The 25,442-nt window shown below is 41.4% G+C and overlaps 1 protein-coding gene across 4 annotated transcripts in view; it reads right to left on the bottom strand.

The window, feature by feature from the left end:
* SMPD3 (sphingomyelin phosphodiesterase 3) overlaps positions 1-25,442 on the bottom strand; it is a 258,319-nt gene that overhangs the window by 187,260 nt on the left and 45,617 nt on the right. The window contains exons 1-2 of one of the 4 annotated variants that reach the window (XM_044987094.1): positions 3,916-3,989; positions 570-619 (exon numbers count right to left, since the gene is read on the bottom strand). The exons of the other annotated variants lie outside the window; for them this stretch is intronic. The gene's annotated coding sequence lies outside the window, so the exon portion shown is untranslated. Of the gene's footprint in view, positions 1-569; positions 620-3,915; positions 3,990-25,442 lie in introns of those variants that run through there. 4 annotated transcript variants of the gene reach the window in all.

Below are 25,442 nucleotides of genomic sequence, written 5' to 3' on the forward strand. Positions count from 1 at the left end.
GCTTGCATTAGACATTTCATCAGGAGAACTGAAAAGTCTCAAATGCTCTATAATAGTGCAAAGTGTCCCTATAGCCAAAAATCTTTTAGTTAATACATGGGTCTGCTGAGATGTGAAGTGATAGTAAGTGAATATGCTATAGGAAGACTGTGCTATATAGACATATGGTAAAGATTTGCTCTAATGGCCTTTTTATGAAGACTCCTCTGTAGCCAATTGTTTAGATATAAGCTGACAGCTGGAGTTCAAAGCTGGAGTTGGCTATTTCTTCTTGTTTACACCAGCACAACCACATCCTTCTTATTCCTCAGATCTACTTTTTTCCTTCCTTTTGCACTCTAGTTTAGAACATTCATTCTGGCTGCTCCTTCTGGTATAGGACTCATGACTTCTATTCACAGTTCTGAGGTTTCCCTCTACTCCGCACCGCCACCTATAGACTGCTCTTTAACTGACTCAATTTCTGTTCTAGTCCCCCACACCCCTGCCACTCCCAGATCAGCAGGGAGGTCCCAGCAGTTCCATTAATCGCTCTTTAGGTCAATATATTTGCTATCTTCAAATCTCACCAACTGGGGTTTCAAGAATTACCAGTGTATCCTGGGATCTGCATCCACACCTGAAAGCAGAAAGTGATCAGCAGAGTTGGTCAAGGAAACCATTTTCCCATCCAGCAAATATTTGAGAGTACAAAAAATTTCCCGATCCCAAATCAGGGTGAAAAGTCAAAGTCTCAAAAGCTTTTTCAGTTTGGGTCAATCAACATACCTTGTTTCAGTAATTTCAAAACACTATTTTTGATTCATACATTTTTCTCTGGTCTTTTTAGTGCAATTTTAAATTTTGAAACAAAGTTGTTTGAAACTAGAAAAAATTGATTTTGTTTTGAAAACACAGAAATAAAGTGACAATTTCAAAATTTTTAAAATATTTTTGAGTCAGGAGATTCATTGAAACCAACCCTGTTTCATGAACAGTGTAGGCTTCAACAAAAAAATGTTCAGCTGAAAAATTCCCCAACCAGCTCTAGTGATTAGTAATTTGGAATGGAAGCAGTTACATTTGAGAAATGGTTCAAAGCAATAGAATTTGGCAGCGTTGACTGAATGTTCAAGTTGTCACATCTATGAAACATGCAGGAAAGCCAGTTTTAATCAAACAGCAACAAGATACAGTCTCCATGAAGTGGCCTTAAGGTGGGTGGGAGTTTCTCTGGAAAAGCTGTAGGGAATTCAACAGAACGTTAGATCAGTCTTATAAAAAATTACTCACCCACTGGCAAAGACAATATTTTGGGACACGCAAATAAGATTAGTTTACAATAGCTTCAATCATAAGAGGGCTGAGGTATGGATTTTGTTGGTAAATATTTATGATTTTGTATTTTATAAGTGTTTTAATTGCACTTTGTAAGTACTTACATTTTTAAATACCTGACAAATATTTAATGAAGACATATTTTCAATGTTTAACAAATCACTGGTTGTTGAAACATTGATCTGCTAGTTAATTAGATATCAGTGAAATCAGTAAGGATTATTACTATTATTGTAACTGGACTGTCTTATTTCAGCATGAAAACTTCAAGCAGTACACAGAACTGTGCAGACTGCAGTCTTCTGTCTTTGGGGCCAATTCTAGGTGGTCTCTAGTCATGTTTAAGAGATGGTTGATTCATGTATTAAACACTAAATAGCTTTAAGGCGACTGCTTATTAGAAATAGCCTCTTAATAAAGCTGTATTTATTATTTATTTTATCCCATCAGGCTTAGTATTCCTGCCATATTCCTGGAGTTTGGAACTAAAGATCAATAGGATCTACATGCACTTAATTTGATCATGATGATGACATAATGGGCTCACAATGTCAATGAGATACGAGTTGAATCAGATTCACTGTGTTAGCCTCAGCAAATGAAATATATTCTCCCGGAAAAACATCCATGGGATCAGAAAAAAACCCCTAGAAATACAAAAATGAATAGTTATCTTTTTTAAAAGGAGAGGAAGCTGGGTCTCAAGAGAAACACCTCAAGTACACTTTCTCAAAGATGATGACTGGGATGATGATCTTTGTGGGGGGGTTAGTTGAACAGTTGTATTTTAGTTTTCATTTAAACATTTGTATATTATAATGGCTCATCTTATCCTCATCCGAGAAGGATGCAAAAAAGTCCTTCCCCAACCCCCTTGCATACCGTGCACAAAGGGCTGGGAGAGCAGATTTCATGCCTCATAAGGCGTGATGAAGAGTCGTGACTCTGCCTGGACAGTGCAGGTACATTGCACCTGGGGAAACAGGATGCACCACACTAAAATACGGGTGTAGTCTGTGCACTCTCTTTACATGAGAGTGTTCCCTGAGGCAGTCATTCCCAGAGCTCCCCATAAGGTAGTTTGGCATCACACTGTCTTCTATGACCCCTTCTAAGCTCCCAGACAAAAATATTTTTTTTTCCTCAGCTGCAGCAGTCAATTAAGGACTTGTGTACACTTACAGTGATGCAACTGCACCACTGAAGCATTAGTCGAGACACTACATATGCCGATGGGAGAGCTTCTCCTATCAGCGTAAGTACCACAGCTCCACAAGAGGCAGGAGCTATGTCAATATAGCGCTGTCTATACTGGTCAGTATAACTGAGTTGCTTGGGGTGGGGAGGACTTATGCTGACACCAACGACAAGTGGAAGTTGTTAAAAACAACTATGTGAATTTCCATTTTAAAAGTGTGTCGGGTGGAGGGAAAAAACACCGTTTGAGAAATACAATATCAACGCTTGTTTTCCAGTTTGTAGGAAGGCATATATAAAGTTTAAAGGGACAGCAAGAAACTCATCCATGTATTTTATTAAGCTCATCTATACTTCATTCTTAACCTTTCCAAGGTTTGATTCATCATGAAGACTCCCTGTATGTGGAGCCCTAGATATTTTGCAAGTTCATTTTACATCCATATAATTATTCTTGGTGCCTTACTGGTAAAGAGGTTTATTTAAGTCTTTAGATACAGGTAATATAGTTACAGTAAGAAAGAGTTCTACTGACAAAAGGCATCAACCCAAGAAAAGTAATACAGAAAACCTGATTAAAACTTACGTGTTTAATATAAAATACTCATGATGATTTTTCTTTTAAAAAATTCAATTTTGAGGTGCTGAGCAATCATCCGTTAGAGGACAGGGTCAATACATTATAGGAATGGATTTGTCTTAAACTGGTTTAAGATTAAGATGAATTATTCAAAGACAGAATTAGGAATCCTCTAAAGAATACAAATATGTAATAACTAACAAATCATGTAACTGCACAGGAAGTCAGGATGAGTCAAACTTTACTATACCCTGACATCTCTGTCAGTCAAAAGGCAGCTAGATGAAAGACAACCTTTTCAATTTAACATTTATTTTGTGTTCACTCTAACTACATTAATAAAGCACCCAGAATCGCTTACATTGAAGTCAATGAGAGTTTTGCATTGACTTCAATAGCAGCATAGTTTTTAATAATAAGGTTTGCCCAACCTTTATGTAGTCTGGAGCATACTATAGAGACAATGCAGATGTTGCACAGTGGGCAACATTATGATTACTTATGAAGTTTAAGTGTTTATATAGCACGCCAAAATAGAGTCTGAGGGTATGTCTACACTGAATTAAAAATCCGTGGCTGGCCCATGACAGCTGACTTGGGCTCTTGGGCTAAGGGGCTATTTGATTGAAGTGTAGATGTTTTGGCTCAGATTGGACCCCGGGCTCTAGAACTCTTTGAGGTGGGAGGGTCCCAGACACTGTAGACAATGGAGCTCCAAGTTGGGACCCAGGGTTCAATAATTCCCAACCTTGGGTTACAGCTGAATGTAGCTGATCAAGCTCTAAGTTAACAAACTCAGGTTCTGCTAACCCTGTACTTACACTGCAGTGTAGACATACTCGCTGTGTTTTTCATATGAAATGGAGGTTGAATCCCTGCTGTAAGTTGAATTCTGTTTTTCACTTACAACTAAGGTGTTGTAAACTTATTTTTATTTATATATAGAATATATATAAATAATGATTCAATACTCCTCTTCTCCCCTCCAAATATTTTTGCCTCTTTCTATATTTAGAAATAACCCTTTACCTTTTCCTCTTTCTTACAAGAAGGAACTCCCCGCAACACACACACCCACACACCCTGTCACTATCACTCATCCTCTCTCCCTTCCCTAGCACACACCAGCCCAAGTACTCACTCCCAACTCCCAGACAGTCAGATCCCTGACTCAACAGATGGACAGGTTCCAGAACATTGGACATGATGACAGAGGGGCTAGTGGGACAGAGGTATTTACAGCATGCTCATCTCCATGGTATCTGAACACCTGCTTCTCCCACTACTGCTGCTGACTAATTCCCTCTCCGCAGAAAGGTCTGTGGCCCCCATCCCTCCAAGTGTTTCTGAGGTTTTCATGAGGGGTCTAGAGCCATGGAAATGCAACTCTGACCCCATTTGAAAGATACAGGGGGCTACTGAGCAGATTTTAAACTTCTCTGTGCATATGCTATGGCTGTTCCCACTGCTTCAGAAGTTCCCAAAATAAACATTAAACCAGGGGTAGGCAACCTATGGCACACATGCCAAAGGCAGCACACGAGCTGATTTTCAGTGGCACTCACGTTGCCCAGGTCCTGGCCATCAGTCTGGGGGGTTCTGCATTTTAATTTAATTTTAAATGAAGTTTCTTAAACATTTTAAAAACCTTACTTTACATACAACAATAGCTTAGTTATATATTATATACTTATAGAAAGACCTTCTAAAAACATTAAAATGTATTACTGGCATGCAAAACCTTAAATTAGGAGTGAATAAATGAAGACTCGGCACACCACTTCTGAAAGGTTGCCAATCCTTGCATTAAACTATGCTATATGGGCCAGATATTCAAGTGTTTAGGCACAAAACTAAATGTACAGATCTTTAAAAGAGCTTAGCACATTGGCGCTGAACTCTTTTCAAGATCTGGTGCAAATTGTAGATGTTGAGCACTTAAAAAAAAAAATCTGACCTTGAGCTTTTTTGAAAACATGGCTTCATGTACTCAAAAGTTACACTGCAGCTTCTAGAGCTTTGTGGGACTTGACATTATGCATTTCCAACCAGAAAGTAATGAGGCATGTGTCAACCTGGATCTGACAAAGTAGCACTACTTCAAGCAGCAAAGCTGACTGGTGCTGTATTTATTACTATTGCCCATGGGCCAAATTCTTGCTTTCATTCTTCTTTTGTTTATGCAACCCTGTTTCTGAAACAGTGCTGGGTAGCACTTCTGTTGCTTTGGGTTTCTCTCAGTTATTCAATTATGCTGGCCCAGCTTGTCACTAATAACATTATACTAAAGCCAGAACCAGATTATAAACCTCTTTTAACTATCCTGCTAAAAGAAAAAAAGAATGCAATAGTCCCTCATGACTTGATTTCCCTGTGATCAAAACAGGATGAACCTGTTTCAATGAAGACACTTCCATTCTAACTGTGGAAATCTGACTTTACATTTATAAGGCACATATAAAATTTACTAGAAAAAAAAGTGCACATGCAGCATGTGACAAAGTTCCTCCTCTACCTTGGTGGGTCCTGCGCTTATTGGCAGATTTGCTCACCTCAGTGATCTTCCCCATAGTCTGGGTCAACTTCTCCTGTGTCTGATCAGGAGTTGGGAGGTTTGGGGGGAACCCGGGCCCGCCCTCTACTCCAGGTTCCAGCCCAGGGCCCTGTGGATTGCAGCTGTCTATAGTGCCTCTTGTAACAGCTGCATGACAGCTACACCTCCCTGGGCTACTTCCCCATGGCCTCCTCCAAACACCTTCTTTATCCTCACCACAGGACCTTCCTCCTGGTGTCTGATAACGCTTGTACTCCTTAGTCCTCCAGCAGCACTCACTCTCACTCTCAGCTCCTTGCGCCTCTTGCTCCCAGCTCCTCACATGCACTTCCTCTCCTCTGGCTCCCTCCCACCTGACTGGAGTGAGCTCCTTTTTAAACCCAGGTGCCCTGATTAGCCTGCCTTGATTGGCTGCAGGTGTTCCAATTAAGGCAGACAGGCTGATTAGTTCTAGCAGGTTCCTGATTACTCTAGTGCAGCCCCTGCTCTGGTCACTCAGGGAACAGAAAAATACTGGTCACTAGATGAGTAGATTTGCCCTCTACCAGACTCCTGTACCCCACTGGCCTGGGTCTGTCACAAGCAAATAGAACTCTCTATATATGTTTCTTGGTGACAAGAATATGTGATGTGTTCCCTAAAATGTTCTGTAATTGTATCATTTAAGTTAAAAAACGTTTTGGGAATAACTTTCACAGAAAGTTGGTACATAAAATAAATTTGAATTGTACAGTTTTTCAGTGCTTGTCCTTCTGAATGTGTACATACTGGTCATGGCACTATGGTCCAGTTAAGCGTCCTGCCTGCAAGACAAATCCCTACTGAAGTCAATGTAAACTTCACTTTTGACTTCAATAAGGCCAGAATATGTTCATTGGTCTTTTCTATTTAGTATTTTCTTTTTCTAAAAAAAAAAGAAATCAGTTATTTACCCTGCTATTACTTCTGAATGTTCAATTATAATGACATCGATCACAATTCTGTGCAGTTGCTTTACCATAAAAATCAGTTCCCATTAGCATCACAGATTGCTTCATAGCTCGGATAGAAAACACTGGACTTGTGTATGTGTGGAGAACAGAGTAATCAGGAGAAGGCCCAGAGCATCTGCTAAAGAATTATCACCTTTGGAAAAAACACTTAAAACCTTGTCCCCCAGAAATAAAAAGTTGCGCTGTTAGCACATTCCCTGTAAACCTAAACATGCTACATTTTTTGGTCTAACACTTTCCCCGCCCATTTTTGGCTATGTGAAAATGTAATTTTTGTTTAACCTGATATTAACTCCTGGCTTATCCAAATGTAGGTGATTCTTATTAGACAAAGCAAATTTCAGAGGATAAATGTAAAGCCTTTTAATACATTGGCATGTAAGAAATTAACTTACATAAAACTGCTTACTAATAATGGGTGTAATTTAAATGCATTTATCCTGCTCCCTGAGCAAGTACCAATTTGATAATCAATTGGTCCCAAGTTCCTAAAATCCTCACAGTTAGGAAAACACAGTATAAAGACTTACGTAGAAGAGTTCCACTCCAGCATACTCAGAGTTCAGGGTACTCACCTTCTCACAGGATCAACCCCTTAATCCAGCGAGTAGTCAATGTTTGCTTTGTCTAATTATTCAGTAAATTCAAAGTGTGAAAGCACTTGCCCTATGAGGTTTTGTTACTGTCTGTTGTTCCCTTTGACTAATTATATGTTTTGCAAGCAGGATTCTTTATTCATAAGGTACAATGCAAATTAGTCTGATGTGTGACTCCACTGATTCTAGCCTCAGACTTTTAGTTTCAATAAACATAATAAGTGGGTTGTATTGTAATTATCTGTAGAGATCTCATCTTGATATAGTGTTCGGTAACAGACTATACCTATACAATAAGCCACATTACAAATTTGGAGACTAGTTCTGCCACAGACAAAACCCTAATATAAAATAAAGTCTAGTGCAATATAGGCACCTTGAATTTATCTTGAATATGAATGTTAATTTTGAAGGGAATAAAAAAATGTTTAGTATACTAGGGCAAATAAATTGGGCAAGTTCACAAACTCTGTTAGCATCAGCTGTCCTGAAAAAACATGTTTCACCTTACACAAATCATCCAGCTGAAGCTGTGCCCTAAATCTACCCATCCAATCGAACAACTGTGCACTGCCCACCAGCCGCTCCTCAGTTCTGTGCCTTGTAATTTTGTGTCCTCAGTCTTCATCCAGGCCCACATCTTGCCCTTATCCAACACCCCTCCCAGCTCCCATTGACCAGGAGTGCGGAGGTGGTGCTTGGGGCAGGGGCATGGACCCCCTGCCTAGAAGCCAGACCTGCTGCTGGCTGCTTCCGGGGCCCAGTGCGGTGTCGGAAAAGGTAGGCACTAGCCTCCCTTAGCTGGGTAGCACCGCTGACAGGACTTTTAACGTCCCGGTCAGCAGTGCTGGCCAGAGCAAGGTGACCCCATGCCTGACATGCCACGACCCAGTACTAGGTCACAACCCACAGTTTGAAAAACACTGTAATATAGCCAAATCCTGCAGTTCTTATTCAAGCATAACTGGCATTGAAGTGTGTCCAAAGAAATCTGAGATTTCCTGTTATAAACAGATAGTTAAGGGTTAATGTTTCTTTTACCTGTAAAGGGTTAAGAAGCTCAGTAAACCTGGCTGACACCTGACCAGAGGACCAATGAAGGGACAAAATACTTTCAAATCTTGCTGGAGGGAAGTCTTTGTTTGTGTTCTTTGTTTTGGGGGCTGTTCGCTCTTGGGGCTAAGAGGGACCAGACGTGCAGCCAGGTTTCTCCAATCTTTCTGAAACAGTCTCTTATATGTTCAAAATAATAAGTACTAGATAGAAAGGCGGATTAGTCTTATGTTTGTTTTCTAACTTGTGAATGTGTATTTGCTGGAAGGATTTTTTACCTCTGTTTGCTGTACTTTGAATCTTAGAAGGGGGGGAGGGAGTCCCTCTAGGTTATATGAACTGAATACCCTGTAAACATTTTTCCATCCTGATTTTACAGAGATTAATTAAAGAAAGAAAAAGTAAAATTTAAAGCTTTCTTTTTAAGAAGCTGATTGATTTTTCTTTGTTTTAAGATCCAGGAAATTGGGTCTGGACTCACCAGGGATTGGTGGGGGGAAAAAGGAGGGGGATGGTGAATTCCTCTTTGTTTTTTTAAGATCCAAGGAGTTTGGATCCGTGTAGCCTCTCAGGGTAACCAAGGGAGGGAAAGTCTGGGAGGGGAAAGGTGGGGGAATGGTTTATTTCCCCTTGTGTTAAGAAACCCAGGGGTTTGGGTCTTGGGTTCCCCAGGGAAGGTTTGGGGAAAATGAAAAGTGTACCAAAACACTATATTTTTGGTTGGTGGCACCGCTATCAGATCTAAGCTAGAAATTAAGCTTAAAAGGGTACATGCAAGGTCCCCACCTTTTGGACGCTAAAGTTCAAAGTGGGGAACAAACCTATGACACTTCCATTAACATCAGTCTGAATAAGATCTCTCTCTAAGATCTGCATTATCTGGCACTTCACAGTGAAGTAAGCAGGGATAGATTTTCACTCATAGGTTTACTGATGCTTTAGAAGCAGCAAAGAATCCTGTGGCACCTTATAGACTAACAGACGTTTTGCAGCATGAGCTTTCGTGGGTGAATACCCACTTCTTCAGATGCAAGTGGTGGAAATTTCCTGGGGCAGGTATATATAAGCAAGCAAGAAGCAAGCTAGAGATAACGAGGTTAGATCAATCAGGGTGGATGAGGCCCTGATTGATCTAACAGGAGTGGAATGTTTCTTAAGTTGTCTTGAAAAAGCATGAAGCTCACTACACATATCTGTAGCATCAATGTCTTTTGAATTTTCATGAGTCAATGCCAACTCCAGTTTTATACAAAATTCTCTTATCTGTTTTGCTGTTTTCTATGTGGATATCACATAGAAAGCCAACTACTGACTCTATCTGCTGCATCTGTTGAAATCTTTTGTCGACCGAGTGAACAGCAGTATCAAGGACTGCAAAGTAGAAATTCACTTTGAACTTTTGTTTTGGGTTCTGAATGGGTTGTGTCTTGTCCTTCATATGAAAACTCCTGTTTCTTTTGCTGAATGTGAACTGGCTGTGGTTCAAATTCTGTTGGAAAGTCTATTTCTTCAGCAAGCTCGAGAGACTCTACCAGTGTTCTTTTGAACCCTTCATCACTTCTGAATTCCTCCAGAATATTTTTAGTTTACTGCAGTCTTTGAATAGCAGAATGTATGTTCAAGTTCTTTTCCTAAAGCTGTTTACTAGTGAGGTTAATCTCGAAAAGGACATTATACCACAAAATGAGTGAAGTCACAAATTTGAACTTGGAAAGGCCATTTGCAAGCGCTTCTGCATCTGAACATGCCATATTGCCAGATGATCCAGTAAAGGTAGTATCATCAGAAATTTCAATTAGGGCATCATAAATGTTTCCAATTTCATAGCGAAGAGGCTTTAAAGCATCAATGCGACTCTCCCATCTTGTCTAAGTGGTTTCACAGTTGGAGAATTCACATGGCAAGTCAGAATCTCCCAACGGTGTGCTGAGCCCCCAACCGTCTGCATTTACAGGTCAAGCCCCTGCAGGGGTTGAAGATATTGCTCAGGGTTTCCTTCTCTCAAGCTGCCCCCTGATGGTAAAGACGTCTCAAATCCTGTACTTCAGGGGTCTGAAAAGAGGCCCTGTTAGATAATATAAACAGTCCACCAAGGTTTCATACACAGGCAGGCTTCCTTCTTTCCTGCCTGGAACCAGCACTTCTCCCAGTTTAGTCTTTGTTCCTCAGGTGTTCTCTTGTGTGCAGAGTGAGGCCAATTTACTGGATCATCTGGCAATATGGCATGTTCAGATGCAGAAGCGCTTGCAAATGGCCTTTCCAAGTTCAAATTTGTGACTTCACTCATTTAGTGGTATAATGTCCTTTTCGAGATTAACCTCACTAGTAAACAGCTTTAGGAAAAGAACTTGAACATACATTCTGCTATTCAAAGACTGCAGTAAACTAAAAATATTCTGGAGGAATTCAGAAGTGATGAAGGGTTCAAAAGAACACTGGTAGAGTCTCTCGAGCTTGCTGAAGAAATAGACTTTCCAACAGAATTTGAACCACAGCCAGTTCACATTCAGCAAAAGAAACAGGAGTTTTCATATGAAGGACAAGACACAACCCATTCAGAACCCAAAACAAAAGTTCAAAGTGAATTTCTACTTTGCAGTCCTTGATACTGCTGTTCACTCGGTCGACAAAAGATTTCAACAGATGCAGCAGATAGAGTCAGTAGTTGGCTTTCTATGTGATATCCACATAGAAAACAGCAAAACAGATAAGAGAATTTTGTATAAAACTGGAGTTGGCATTGACTCATGAAAATTCAAAAGACATTGATGCTACAGATATGTGTAGTGAGCTTCATGCTTTTTCAAGACAACTTAAGAAACATTCCACTCCTGTTAGATCAATCAGGGCCTCATCCACCCTGATTGATCTAACCTCGTTATCTCTAGCTTGCTTCTTGCTTGCTTATATATACCTGCCCCAGGAAATTTCCACCACTTGCATCTGAAGAAGTGGGTATTCACCCACGAAAGCTCATGCTGCAAAACGTCTGTTAGTCTATAAGGTGCCACAGGATTCTTTGCTGCTTTTACAGAACCAGACTAACACGGCTACCCCTCTGATACTTGATGCTTTAGACTGCATTGTTTTTTGTCAAACCTAAGCATATTTCAGAGTAGTTCCGACCTTCAGTTAAATGAAAAAAAAATAATGCAAATGTTGATTTACACTGTCATGTAATTACATTAGTGGTTTATTTAAGCCCATTTTGTGTATCCAGAAACCTACATAATTATCAAGCTACCCATTCTTTATATCAACTTGTAATCTATAATCTTTTGGAGCTATTCTATACTATTATCTAATTAGGTTGCCTGGTCTATGTATTAGAAATCCTTCTGCAACTTGGAAAATGTAGTTATTTGAACATCCGAATGATAATCATTCTTGAACTTCATCTAGTAAATTGACAGTTTAAAAAAAAAGAAAAAAAAACTTCTCTCTTCCCCATTCTCCTTACTTTCCGCAGCAATAAGTATAAGGAGGTGAGTAAAATAACTCCTGCATAGTCTGAAAGGATGTGACAGCACTTCAAAGAATAAGATTCATCTTCTCACTGTAGATTTTCAAAACTCTTCCTATAATGGTACAAATAACTTCTATACAAACATAGTGTGTGTATTTATATTTATAAAGTTAATCAACTTTGAATTTGAGAAATATTTCACAAGTCTGAAGAAGACATCCATCTACCCATCAATTGCTAACATTCGGTATTAACAGCAAGTTTGACAAAGAGGGGGAAAATGGATTGAATGTTATTCAGTGTGAAACAGAATCTTTTAAACGAATGTTCTAAATTAAAAGACTCTCTCTATTTCCATAAGAATTATCTTTGGGTGGGATAAAGTTGAAGTCATTAAAACCTCCTTACACATCCATCTGTACATCCTGGGCCAATTTCTACCAAACCCCAACCTAGACTACCCGCAAAACTATTTAACTTCATGATTTTTGTAGAACTAGCAAGTAATTACTGGAACATCGAGGGTCAAGTTTTCCAAAGTGGCCTGTATGTGAAAATGAAGAAATGTTAAAGATCTGATGAAAACTTGCCCCCAAAACTTCTAGTTGATTTGTGGGTACAACTGTTCTACAGTGTCATTTGTGCCTGCAATTGACTGAGAGCAGGACTGCAGCTTTAAAATTAGAGGCTGTTTGAAAATTCTTCCGTTTATGTTTAACTCTCATTTAAGCCTTTCCTCTATAGAAAGAGACTTCAAATCAATGTAGTACATGTGCCATGTTTCTCCAGACTTTTCAACTCCTGGACTCCAGCCCTTCACGCTGAGCAACAGGCATTAGCTCACACAATACTAGCACTTGTTTTCCATAATCTTAGATGGTCATTTTATGTCTCAGTTGATAATTCTGATCCACATATTAATATTCACTTTTAAAAATCACATACCATTTTAGAGCCCTTGATCTAGTTCAGAGGTTCTCAAACTTCATTGCACTGCAACCCCCTTCTGACAACAAAAGTTACTACACAACCCCAGGAGGGAGAACCAAAGTTTGAGCCAGCCCAAGCCCAGCCATCCTGGGTGGGGGAGCCACCGCTCTGGGCAGGGCGACCAAAGCCCAAAGACTTCAGCTTAGTGTGACCAGACAGGAAGTGTGAAAAATCAGGATGGGGGTGGGGGTAATAGGAGCCTGTATAAGAAAAAGACCCAAAAAAACTGGGACTGTCCGTATAAAATCAGGACATCTGGTCACCCTACTTCAGCCCCAGGCAGGGACCTGTAACCAGAGCCCCACTGCCCAGGGTGGAAGCCCTTGGGCTTCAGCTTTGGCCCTGGGCCCCAGCAAGTCTAAACCAGCCCTGGCAACTCCATTAAAATGGGGTCATGACCTACTTCCACTTCTGGTTCTACCTCCTGCAGTGTCACATCTGTCTTGCTGACTCAGTCACTCTTAATGGTTCTCCTCCTCTGCCTCCGTGCAAGTCATATTGAGCACAACATAAGGTGTTAGTTTCCTCCTCAAAATCTCGTGAAACAACCACTTCTACACATTCAGGACAGTCTCCATTTCAGTCTTCCACTGCATCCTTGTCATTCATGGATTCCAGTTTAAACTCTTCATTTCCCTTTCAACTAGGGTCATTTGTAATTACCGTCTATTCATCACTTCCAGTTTTAATTCCCTAAAGTTCTTTGGTATTTTACTCTACTTCCACCCACATTTTAGTCTGTGCATCTGAATCCTACATTTTGTTTGCGTGAGCTGAGATTTGACTTCAAGGACACTGACTACTCTGTCTTCCCAATAATTTAGTTTAGTTATTTAAGTCATAAGAACCTGACTAGAATGACATCTACTCCTAGTGTTATCTAAGCACTTTATAGTTGTGCATTAAATTATGTGGAAAAAACATGTGACCCACGTTAGTCAATCTAGTCCATGTGGTTTTTAAAAACAATAAAAAAAATGTGCTGTGTGTTGTTAGCACAGACAGGTACAAGAAGTTTCCCTTGCACTTTGAATGGAAGGTGGTGAAGTCTGCTGATTTTTAGATCCTCTAGGAGTTCATTCCATAATTTCAGCTCTCTCTCCTACCCATGTATCTTCATCTGTGGCCCCACAAAGTTGTAGAACTTTGTTGTCAACCTCCTCCTAGAGGAGAAGGAGGTTGGATGGGATGATTTCTTGCAATCATGACTGTGGGACTCAATTTTGTGTATTTGTATGTTCATGTCTCCAGGCAGAATTCCTGTGGGTGGCATCTACCAGCTCCCTGGATCTCTCAAGGAGAGTGGGCACGATCTGTGGTTCTCTGCTCGATGTCCCCCTCTGGAACCTTGATTGTAAACCTATGTCCCTCACTCCTGTTACTGTTTTTTTCATTTCTTGTCCCCAAGAATTAGTTAATCCATGTGTTGTTGGTTTTTTTCTGGTCCTTCCCCTCTGAAGAGCAGGAGACTCTTCTGGTTTACTAGGTAGATCCTTTGGGGATCTGTCACATACATGGGGACCAAATAGCCTCCCTTCCCCAAGTAAGCTGTTGCCTTCTGCACAAATAAGGTTTGCTCTTACAGCAGAGAGTTCTGTTGTGCCAGAGACTGGCACTGTCAACCACAGTCTATATCCTGGAGCTCTGGGTGATTTAGGTATCCCAGGCCTAGAAATGATACCACAAATTCTTATACTCCAATTCTCTAATGTGCTGGATACATATTAGGACTGTCGGTTAAATGCAGTGGACAAATTATCTTTTCCCCTACACCAGTGGTCTCCAACCTTTTTATGCACAAGACCACTTTTTGAATTTAAGTGCAACCCAGGATCTACCTCGCCTCTTCCCCAAGGCCCCGCCCCTCTCACTCCTTCCCCCGCCCCCCGTCGCTCACTCTTCCCCACCCTCACTCATTTTCACTGGGTGGGGGCAGGGAGTTGGGGTGCAAGTTCTAGGAGGGAGTTTGGGTGCAGGAGGAGGCTCCAGGCTGGGGCAGAGGGTTGGGGTGCAGGCCAATTGGAGCTCCAGGGGTGGTGCTTGTAGGCAGGAGCAGCACACCAAGACTCCTGTCCCCCCCCCCTCTGTCCCCCCAGGGGCCGCAGGGGTGTGCTGGCCATTTCTGGGAGCGGCATGGGGCTGGGGCAAGCAGGGAGCCTGCCTTAGCCCTGCTGTGCTGCCAGAGATAGGGATAGACTATCAGAAGCTCCAGGATCGACCAGTCAATCGCAATCTACTGGTTGGTGACCACTGACTTACACTAAAGTAACCACAATGTCTTTGGAGTTGCTAGTGTAATCAAGAAAATGTGGCCTACTGTTATTCAGAATTTTGGGTCTGAGACTTGGATAGCAATACAAATAAAAATGACTGCCCAAGGCCAAAGTTGTGCTTATCTACTTTTCCCTCCCATGTGCACAGAAACATGCAAGGCCTGTGCCACCATGGTTAGAGCAGGTATATCCATGGATGCAGATATCCATGGATATAAAGTGGATATTAGCGGAGTTGCAGGGCTCTAGCAACAAGAAGTGAGACCAGCAGGGCCATGGCCAGTGACCAGGCCAGGAACCGCAGTGGTAAAAGCAGCAGCATTTTGGGCTGCCACTTGCAGGAGCCAGTGCCCAGCTTGGGCAACTCCTCTGGCGTGGCTATACCACCCCCAGCCCTGTCCACTGGGGCAGACACCAGGGCTCACTGGCAGCTGTCCTTGGTCACACTAGCATGTGCAAGCAGCTCACATGCTCCTGGACAGGAGTCCCCTCCATGTAGTGGTGTTCGTCTCCTGTATTTCAGCATGTGAGCCATGTGCGCACACCAGCATGATCAGGACAGCTGCCTGATCAAAGGTGGGGGGCAGAGGGGGAAGGGCAGAGGACAGACTTGAAATTTATGTGGATAGAATGGTTTCATTTCAGGACAGAGTAAGCAACTTAAGGATCCAAAAATCTGTTTACGAACTAGATTAGAATCACTTTACTCACCATTGGACTGCAGTGAACTCCAAGGTGGGGCACAATTGTTTAACACTGCACAGCAACACAACAACTCATGTTAAATGATATATTCTATTCACGATTTAATATAAGGTCCAATTTAAACAGGCAGGGTGTAATTCCCCAATTAAATGTTTGGGAGCACTTTTTACTGGGGTGCTTGCAGAAGTTATAATGGGCTCTTTAATGACCAAGCTGTGAGGCCCTTAGTGTTCTCATCTGGAAGGTGGCAGTTTCAACACTGAAGTGCTTCTTAACACCCTGCTGACATTCATTCACCAATTCAACCAGACAAATGACTCCTACGGAACTCCCCTAAATCTCTCATCCAAGCACTGACCGGCTCTAAGCCTACTGAGCTTCTCAGCTCTGATGCAATCACATCCCAAGGTAGTACATCTGCAGGGTTTTGGTGGAATGGCTTTCAAAATGTCTGTCATTAGCTCTTTACAGTCAGCTTGCACTGAAGTATATATGTTCATGAACAGTGAGAAGTTGAATGTAAAAGTAAGTCTCAGAATCATGATAAAGAACCAGCACAAAAAAATGTGAGCATGCAAATTAATGTTTCAGAAAAATTTAAATTCCAGTTGGTCTTTAGAAAGAAAATGGGTGCTCGTTTCATCCCACAGTAATATATGTTACTTCACACTCTATGGGAGTGGGAGCATTCATTATGTTAAAAGCACTGACTATAGTCAGAAGAACTGGATTTTATTCCCAGCTGTGCCACTGATCCACTGTGTGACCTTAGGCAAGTCATCTCGTCTTTGTACTCAAGAACTTGTCTGTGCCAGAAAGTTTCATTGCTTTAACGATACTATTGAAGTTAAAGCAGCAACCCAACTACCCACCTGTGTGATGCGATTACACTGGCCTAAGAGTGCTTATACTGATATAGCTTACTCTGCTTCAGAAAACAAAATACACCTCTACCCCTCTGTAACATGGTCGTGGGGAGCCAAAAATCCCTACCACATTACTGCTGAAATCCTGTTATACCAGGGTAGGAGCGGCAGGGCTCCGGCGGTGATTTAAAGAGCTCCGGGCTCCAGCCGCTGCGGGGAGCCCCAGGTCCTTTAAATCGCTGGCGAGCCCCGCTGCCGCAGCCCCGGGGTAGCAGCGGCAGGGCTCCAGTGGGATTTAAAGTGCCCAGGGCTCCCCGGTGTAAACTACAGTTATAGAAGGCATTTTACACCAATATAATTGCATGCACACTAGGGCTTATAACTATATTAAAAATCCACTACACCCCAATGAGGCACACTTTTAGCAGTACGGAATTACTGGTATATACACAAGGTCTAATTTTCACTTGCCATAAAATAGGTCTAACACACCACACGGAGATGTTTAGTTTGTAAAGGGCTTTGAGATCTTCTAAGAGAATGTGTGCAAAGTATTATTTGTCAAAGTCTCTCAAAAACCTTTATAAACACTAGTTTACCCTGCCTTGCAAGGATGTGATTGCTGTAATTGTTCCCTTTACCTAACTCAGAGCTACAAATGCCTTCCTTCAATAGGAATGAGGGGTCAACCCGCCAAAGCTTCACACCAGAAGCCCGGCCCAAACCAGCCAAGCTCCTCTGCTTGTTCTACCGTTCTGTAGCTTTGTTTCAGATAAAGATAACATGCTAGTTCTCTAAGGCCTAGGATGAATGCAGCATGCTTCCAACAGCCAACATATTAGTTGTTCATAGGGAGCTCGAACAAAAAAAAACCATGATAGCAAGGGCACTTTTAAAAACACTGGACTATGAAGGAGCAAGCAATCACACCACCAACTAAAGGGAATCTTAATTCATTTCTCTGCACAGAAATTAAAGGCACTAAACAGTTTAAAAATTACTTTTCTACAGATAGCAGCAGTGACCAGACAGACTTCTACCCTCTGAACATGTCAGAAGCTGAACTTGTGCACTTTCAAAAGGTAACATTTTATAATTATCTTTTAACATTTGTGTATTAAGTTAATAATTTTTACAGCACGAAAATTGAGAGCCTTGGTTTAATCATTATTCTACACTATTCTAATGATTTCTAACTCCATTTAATATAAGTCTTTCCCTGAATGCATTACATTCTATCAGCTAGGCTACAGAAAGGTTCCGCACAATAATTGTATTCTAAAGATGTGCAGGAATACAAGCAACACATACCAGAAATCCTCTACTTTGGATTATTAGAGGCAGGATTTGCATGATACTGTGGTGGAGAGACAATGGATATGTTACATAGAGTGGTCATACAGTAAATTGGGGAGAAGGTTAAGGAGCCTGACAACTTTTGACTCCTTTTTTTAACTGGTTTAGGTTGGTTTGAAGGTAGGGATAGGTGTAGAATAGAAAGAGAACAAAGCAAAATAATCTCTGGTATAATTCCATTGACTTCAAGGATTTATTTGGCCTGTTCACCTGAGTAAGATGTTTCAGATAAAAATGGCTTGTTTGGCCCTTTAAAAATCCCTGCCTCACCATTGTTCAGATGCTTGCAGCTGATGCTTTTAGAGCAGAGAGAGAACATTCAGGGTTCAATCACAGATTAGGGAAGCACTGGATATGTGCTACTGCTGTACTGTATTGGAGTGAATCCCAGCAGAGTTTTATATTTATATTTAATATATTAGAACGTAAGGCTATATACACACACACATTATATATATATATATATACACACACACACACACACACACACACAAATTAAATGTGTTGCTGTGTGCCAACATTGCCTTACATTCTAATCCATGTGGGTTCACATTCAGAGTTTCACTTAAAACTCAGACAGAGCCACTGATTTTCACATCAAACCCTGTGAAACTGCATACTTTCCTTGACCATCAATCAGTCCAGGATTACACCAAAATTTTATGAACCTTAAATGTTTTTCACAGCTATTCTCTACACCCAGGACGGCCACCTCCTCCTGTGTGTAGTCAACAGAAAATTACATTGCCAACATTCCAAGTTAGTTTAGCATTAACTGTGCCATCCAGGTGATGTTTTATGATGTTTCTTTAGTGTACATGGATATTGATTTCATGCTCTTTTTTTGAGCCCAGTTCTTTGTAGGTACAAATAATGAATAGCTCTGAATGTATGATCCCAGAATCAGTCTCAGCACCTGTGCACATCTTTACTGTGTAACCTGAAGAGACCGGTTATTCAGAAAATACTCCCATTGAACTGGTTAAATTAATGAAGCAACAGCAAGACAAGGTATGTGGATGCCTCCAAATATTGTAGTTCAGCAGTGAAGCGTGTCACTACTTTGATCACCACAACGACTGTTAATTTACCTTTTCATTATCTTTTTTATTTGAAATTATGTCCCCAAGTAGATGCTGTTATTTAATGACATTATTGAAAGCATCTTTCTTTGATGGAATATTCATAGTTAATAAAGCAGAACCCTAAAACTATAGGGGTAAACATGCATGTGCAAATCTAACTCTGTCCCCTTGTACATTAGAATTGCAGTGTAGTTACATGAGAATACTTTTTTCTCAAATACAGACTCCGCCTCCCCTTACAAAGCCATGCCTCATTCAGGACTTGAAGCAATGCTAAAGCGAGTCTGAATTTATTTCCCATGTGACTTTCACTGAGAAAAATGAAATTTTCCATGGAAAGCAGCCACTTTTTCAATACAAGTTTGATTTGGTCAAAAACTCAATTTGTGTTTTGTTTTTTAAATGGATGAAGATTTTCAACCAGTCCTATCCAATTGCCCATGGAAGTCAACAAAAGATACCTACAACTTAATGAACTTTGGATCAGCCCTTCACTGCGCACTGAGTGTTCTGCTGTGAATACATGTGTAGCCAGAATACCATCCCTGTGAACATGGCTAGAAAGTGCTTTAAAAATATTGCACTGGTTTTACTGCACAAGTGTAATAATTCAGAGTTCATAGCTCTTTCAAAACAAAAACCAGTTCTCTAGAACACTAAGGTACTTCTCAATGGAGGGTTGTTTCCTAGCCAAATTTCAAAACTTCTATCTAGTCATTTGTTGCTAGGGCTGTGACTTTTTTCGAAATAGTTTCTTATGAAGTTTTCCACCTTTCTGCTTGTACCCCAAAATGGCTCAGCTGTTTTTGCTTAAAGTTCACTGGTCAGTAGAGCCCCAGCCTTAAAAGCATAGGACTAAAATAAAAAGGTTTCTGAAGCCTACAAGCAATTGAAAATGGGGACTTAGAATGGATTATCTTATGCAATCTTAACTATAGCGATTACTACCTCTTCTACCATAAGTAGTCAAGGAATGAGCTCTTGTATACAAATAGCTAGCAGCAGTAACTGCCCTAAAGAGATTTGTAGTAGTGTAATAAAAGCTATCCTTTCTCCCAATGCCAAAAGCTTTCATATGCTTGCTAAAGGCCAATGCAAAGCCCCCTGAAGTCAAAGAGGCTTTCCAACTACAAAGATAAGCCCCCCTGCCTCCCAAAGAATACAGCTTAATCTAATACACAACATAATGTTCCATCATATTAATCAAGCGAGTTATATCCAATACACAACATAATGTTCCATCATATTAATCAAGCTAAAAGCCTAAATGTTGCAAATAAAATGCAGCTAAGACAGCGAGTTATATCCACATTCTTGGAAGAGTTGCTGGAAATCCATCCCCTTCACTACTTGCAAAATAAAGCAGGCTCTTTAGTTCCCTTCTCCAATTAAAACCCCAACCCCCCCCCCCCCCCGATGATTAAATTTCTTATTCTGTCAAAGGAATGGCATGGTGTAAACTTAAAGGGTAATGGAACTAGTATTGTTAACAAAACAAGGGTGTCATGCAGATTGTCCCAATCAGCTCCAATGCAAAATCTTAAATAGGAATTGAAAAAGCTGTAACTTGCAGAAAGCATGTATTATAAATTCACACATTAACCTATATACAGTAATGCATATTCCACACTGACCCAGTGGTCTACTGGCACAATGCTCTGCACTATCATGCTTAATCATGCACTATCATTGCTTTTTTTTTTTTTTTTGCTTTTGTTCATAGTCTCTTCCAGCTAAGATCACTCTGGAGGCAACATTCTCATTTGTTTATCAGTTTGGAATGTGCTATACAGCAGAGGTAGGCAGGTTCTCCACCCTAATATTTAATTTAGATATATGGTTAGCTATTCTAAATCAGTGCTTCTCAACGCACAGCCCAGTCAGCACACAGCTGCAGCCCATGTGACATACTCAGGGGCATACAGGTTATAGATATATTGTGTCAGTGAGACTCACATAACAGAGAGCTGCATATGCAGCCCCCAAGGGTAAATAGGCTGAGAAAAAAAACTTTTCTAGATGGTCAGGTCTTGAAACAGCACGTCTCTCCCTCCTCACTTACAGTGAATTGAACTACATTGAAAGACTTCAGAAGAGAGGTGTTGAGCAGGGTTTAGGCCTTGAGGCTGAGAAGCGTGCTTTACATTGCTTAAGTGACTCTTCTGGTTTATAAGGAAGGGCTTCAAATCTTCCTACTGTGCCATATTACGTCTACTCCTTTTATGCTAGATGAAGTTGCCTGCCGACTTGTAATCTGATACTAGACAGGAGGGTGAGGTGGAAGAGCCTGAATAACAGAATCTTCAGAACTCAAGGGATATATTCCCTGCCTCCTCTCCCTGGAAAAAGCTGGGTGTTTTAATTTTATTTATACCTAAATACTACACAGTGTATTATATAGCTATAATGGAGAACTGTTCTACCACAAACTGAAAGGGTGACTTGCAATGGAATGCAAGAGTCTGAAAGACTACTTATTCTATACAAGGCAGGATGGCAGCAGCTGGACAGACTTTTCAGAAATTCTCCCACTCTTGGTTTAGCACCAGGGTAGTTCCCAGGGTTATCAATAGTGGAAGCAAGAGTGTAAACTAGGTACAGCCATTTTTACTAGGGTGTAGTTTTATCATGCTTAGATGGTACATGCCATTTAATGTGAAGTTCACACACTGGGGAGGTGTAGCTTATCCACTTAAGGGCTTCATAGTGCATATCCCCTGTGCGGATAACAAGGAGCCTCTCCCTCTACGTTGTGCTCAATAAAATGGGACTCTCTATGCTCAGGGAGATAAGTATTAGGACATGCTCAATTCCCAAGACTTGCCCCTAAAAAGGGAGCATGGAGGGACTTGGATCATGGCCCTGCATCCCCCACTCATGCTGGCTAGAAGAGATTGCCAGCTACAGAGAAGACTAGGCATTCCAGCCTGAAGGGTCTCAGTGGTTACATGCTCCTTGAAGTCCCAGAAATTATGCCTGCTTCAGACAATACCACCCCAAGTTTCTACAGGGGTGGTGCACTCTTCACTGCCCCAGTATGAGCTTGTAGCTATGCATCACACTGCAGCCTACAGAGACACTTTGTTCAAGCAACACGCAAATGCCTTCCTCAACTGTGGAGCAAATATAAATGTGAGCCTTTCCCAAGTTATGCTGAACCTAAAGGGTGCAATGGAGTTTGAGGCCAGCCTGTAGAAGCTGGCTTCTACTAGCTTGTCATTACTCTTCTGCAATCTGCGGAATATTGACTTTTCAGTTCATGCTTCTGATCTAAGTCATTGATTATTTTGCAGTAACAGCATGGTGAACAGGTAGTTTCTATGTCTGAAGAGGTATGCGCCTAGATAAGGGAGAGTGGGAGTCTGGGAAGAGGAGTGAGAAAAGAAAACAAAAACAAATGAACAACTGTGTTAAATGCTTAGATCTTTATTAAACAGAATTGGGGGTGGGGTCGGGGGAAGATGAAGGGAGAAAAGAATCCCAAAACAGGATGAACAAAATGTGAAAAATTTAAAGAACATTTGTTGTACTTGAGTGGCAGGCACAGGAAAAAAAAAAGTTACGAATCTTGTCCAAGATTAAAAGATCCTGGTAAAAAGCTCTGAGGAACCAGACAAAACCTACAAATAACAATCACTCCCCTTCCCAAGATTACAGCAGAAAGCAAGCTCAGTACCATACCCATAAGTAAGTGACTCTCTAGCTATAGCATTGTATTTTAATCAGACAGATGGTCTGAAGGTGGATAGGAGTCTCAACGTGAATTTTACACATACCCCTAGAATGACGAGCACAATATAAGAACCTATATAGAACAGAACTTAACCTACCAACTCTAATTACTCAAACTGAGAAATAGTTAAAGTCTTACAGGGCAAGGCCAAAACCCAGTATTTGGGCTGGGTATTAAGTAGGTGCTTAGAGGAGAAATCCTCCAAGCTGTGGAGCCACCTCAGCCAAGGCTACTTCAGACCAATGGCTGGAATAGCCTGCACAAGTTTAGTAAATAATTGTTTAAGAAGTTTCATTTAAAATTAAATTAAAATGCAGAGTCCCCCGGACCGGTGGCGAGGACCCGGGCAGTGTAAGTGCCACTGAAAATCAGCTTGTGTGCCGCCTTTGGCACACATGCCATAGGTTGCCTACCCCTGACCTAGAGATATTGTACACTGAGCAGCAAAAAGTCTGGATCTGGGCCAGAGTACAGTGAGAATCTTGAATTGCTTCAGTGAATGCATTTCAATGCATGTTCACTCCTCCTTATGACAAAGCTTCATGTAATTAGGTATCATTGATACAGAAATTCTTAACCTCTTCCAACCCAGGACCACCCCCAACCAGTTAGCAATATGTGAAAAGCAGGGTGGTTATGATCCTTTGATGCTTATTTGTGATTTCTCTTAAGGGACTGAACTCCTAGCTGAGAAGCTTTCCACTAATCCCTTTGGAATACAGCAGGTATACCCTACCAGACAGGGGTTAAATGCTGCATTCCAGAGATTATTTCCTCCATCTCATGATGGCTGAGCAAAGCAGGAGGCAAAGTTACTACTACTTAATGTGGGAAAGATTTAAGAATCTCTGCTCCTGGTCTTGGTGCAATTGCTCCCAGCAGGGGATGAGTTTATGACTTTCCTCTCTTCCTCCCCCTCCCCCAAAATTCCCAGTACCCATATGACCTGGGGGGAAGAAAAGTCCTAATTCTGCTCAGGGTGGAGAGGGCATATCTTGCCAGGCAGGCATCTCTTGTCAAAATCAAACCCTGATTAATGAGAGTTCATGTAAAATTTCAGTGTAACAGGGTTTCTGCCATGTGTGAAGTACAGCAGGAAATGTAGGATACAATGGAGCTGCAGTCTTACATCATGTGAAAGAACAGAGATACAGGCTCTCCCAGAGATTTATCATTTGGCATCTTGAATGCACCACTTGAAGACAGGGGATGTAAGGATAATTTCTCACTAAATCAATTCAGGCAGACAAGGAGTGTGTTCAGTGGCACTCTTCTGGCCAGAAGCCACTGCAAAGCCTTATCTCTAAGTTTCTTCTGATAATGTATGCAAATCCTAATACAAAAACTTGGCCCAACTGTACAATTCTTGGTTGTATTTTTATCAAGGCTTGTGACAGCATAAACAATCAGAACAATCTCTAGTTGTTTCTATTTTTTCCCAAATTGCAAGATTTAAAAAAAATAAATTAAAAAAAAATAAAGTCTTTAAAATACAGTTAAAATAAGACTTTAAAGTGGTTGCCCAAATTGCCATGAAAGCATGATTGAATGTTTTGCTGTGCAGCTATCCACTGGCATGTGCACTGACTGGTTCTGCATGTGTAAATTCATACAATGCACCATTAACTTGCTTGTATGTACTATAGGTAAAGCTATGTTTTAGTCACAGGTATTTTTAGTAAAAGTCATGGACAGGTCACGGGCCATAAACAAAAATTCATGGGCCCCGTGACCTGTCCATGACTTTTACTAAAAATACCCGCCCTGACTAAAACTTGGGCAGAGGCCTGCTGGTGCTGGGGGAGGGAGGGCCACTCCCGTTAGTTGGGGAGGGCAGGCTGCAGCATGAGGCCCAGGACCCCTTCCAGTGCTGGGGGAGGAGGAGGCAGGGGTTGGCAGGGGCTTCCTACCTGGCTCCACATCCTGCAGCTCCTAGGCAGCGGAGGCAAGGGCTCCACTGCTCCCACTACAAGCACCGGATGCCGCAGCTCCCATTGGCCAGGAACCGCAGACAATGAGAGCGCAGACCCTCCTGCCACCTAGGAGCTGCAGGGAGGCCATGCCAGTGGGAGCCAGGGAACCCCCTACCCCAAAGTAAGCATCCCCCTGCGCTCTCCAACCCCCAGCCCCCTCCCACATACCCAAATTGCTGCTGCTGCTACCCACTACGGAAGTGACAGACTCACAGCCTCCATGACCTCCATGACAGACTCACAGCCTTACATTTCCAGTAAATGCCAAGGTCTTGGAATTTAGAGGGAAACAAAAATAGCCACAATTGTATATCCTTCATAGATGGGCTTGAGCAGAAGAAAGTCAGAGGCCACGAGGACTTCAATAAACTTATATGGTACATTCATGACTCACCCTACCCTGTCACTGCTATGTCTTAGGATAGAATGAAAATAAGTTTTCATCCAGTCATGTGTGTTTCATATTCTATTTGACAGCTTCTGAGGCAGGCTGAAGGTACAGGGGTTTGAGTGGAATGGGATGGGAGTATATTATGCTGCTGTAGATACTAGCTGGTATGTTAAGGTTTTTTGTTATGCTGTTAGTGGTGGTTCTCTCTATGTAGTTTTAATCCGTGTTAGAAGCCAGAGCTCCTTTAAAGCAGAAGCAGTAAGCAACCAACAACACATGATTGCCTAGAACACCGTAGCCACCTACTATAGCTCT

The sequence above is a fragment of the Mauremys mutica genome, chromosome 14, assembly GCF_020497125.1.
Source record: "Mauremys mutica isolate MM-2020 ecotype Southern chromosome 14, ASM2049712v1, whole genome shotgun sequence".
NCBI classification, from domain to species: Eukaryota; Metazoa; Chordata; order Testudines; family Geoemydidae; genus Mauremys; species Mauremys mutica.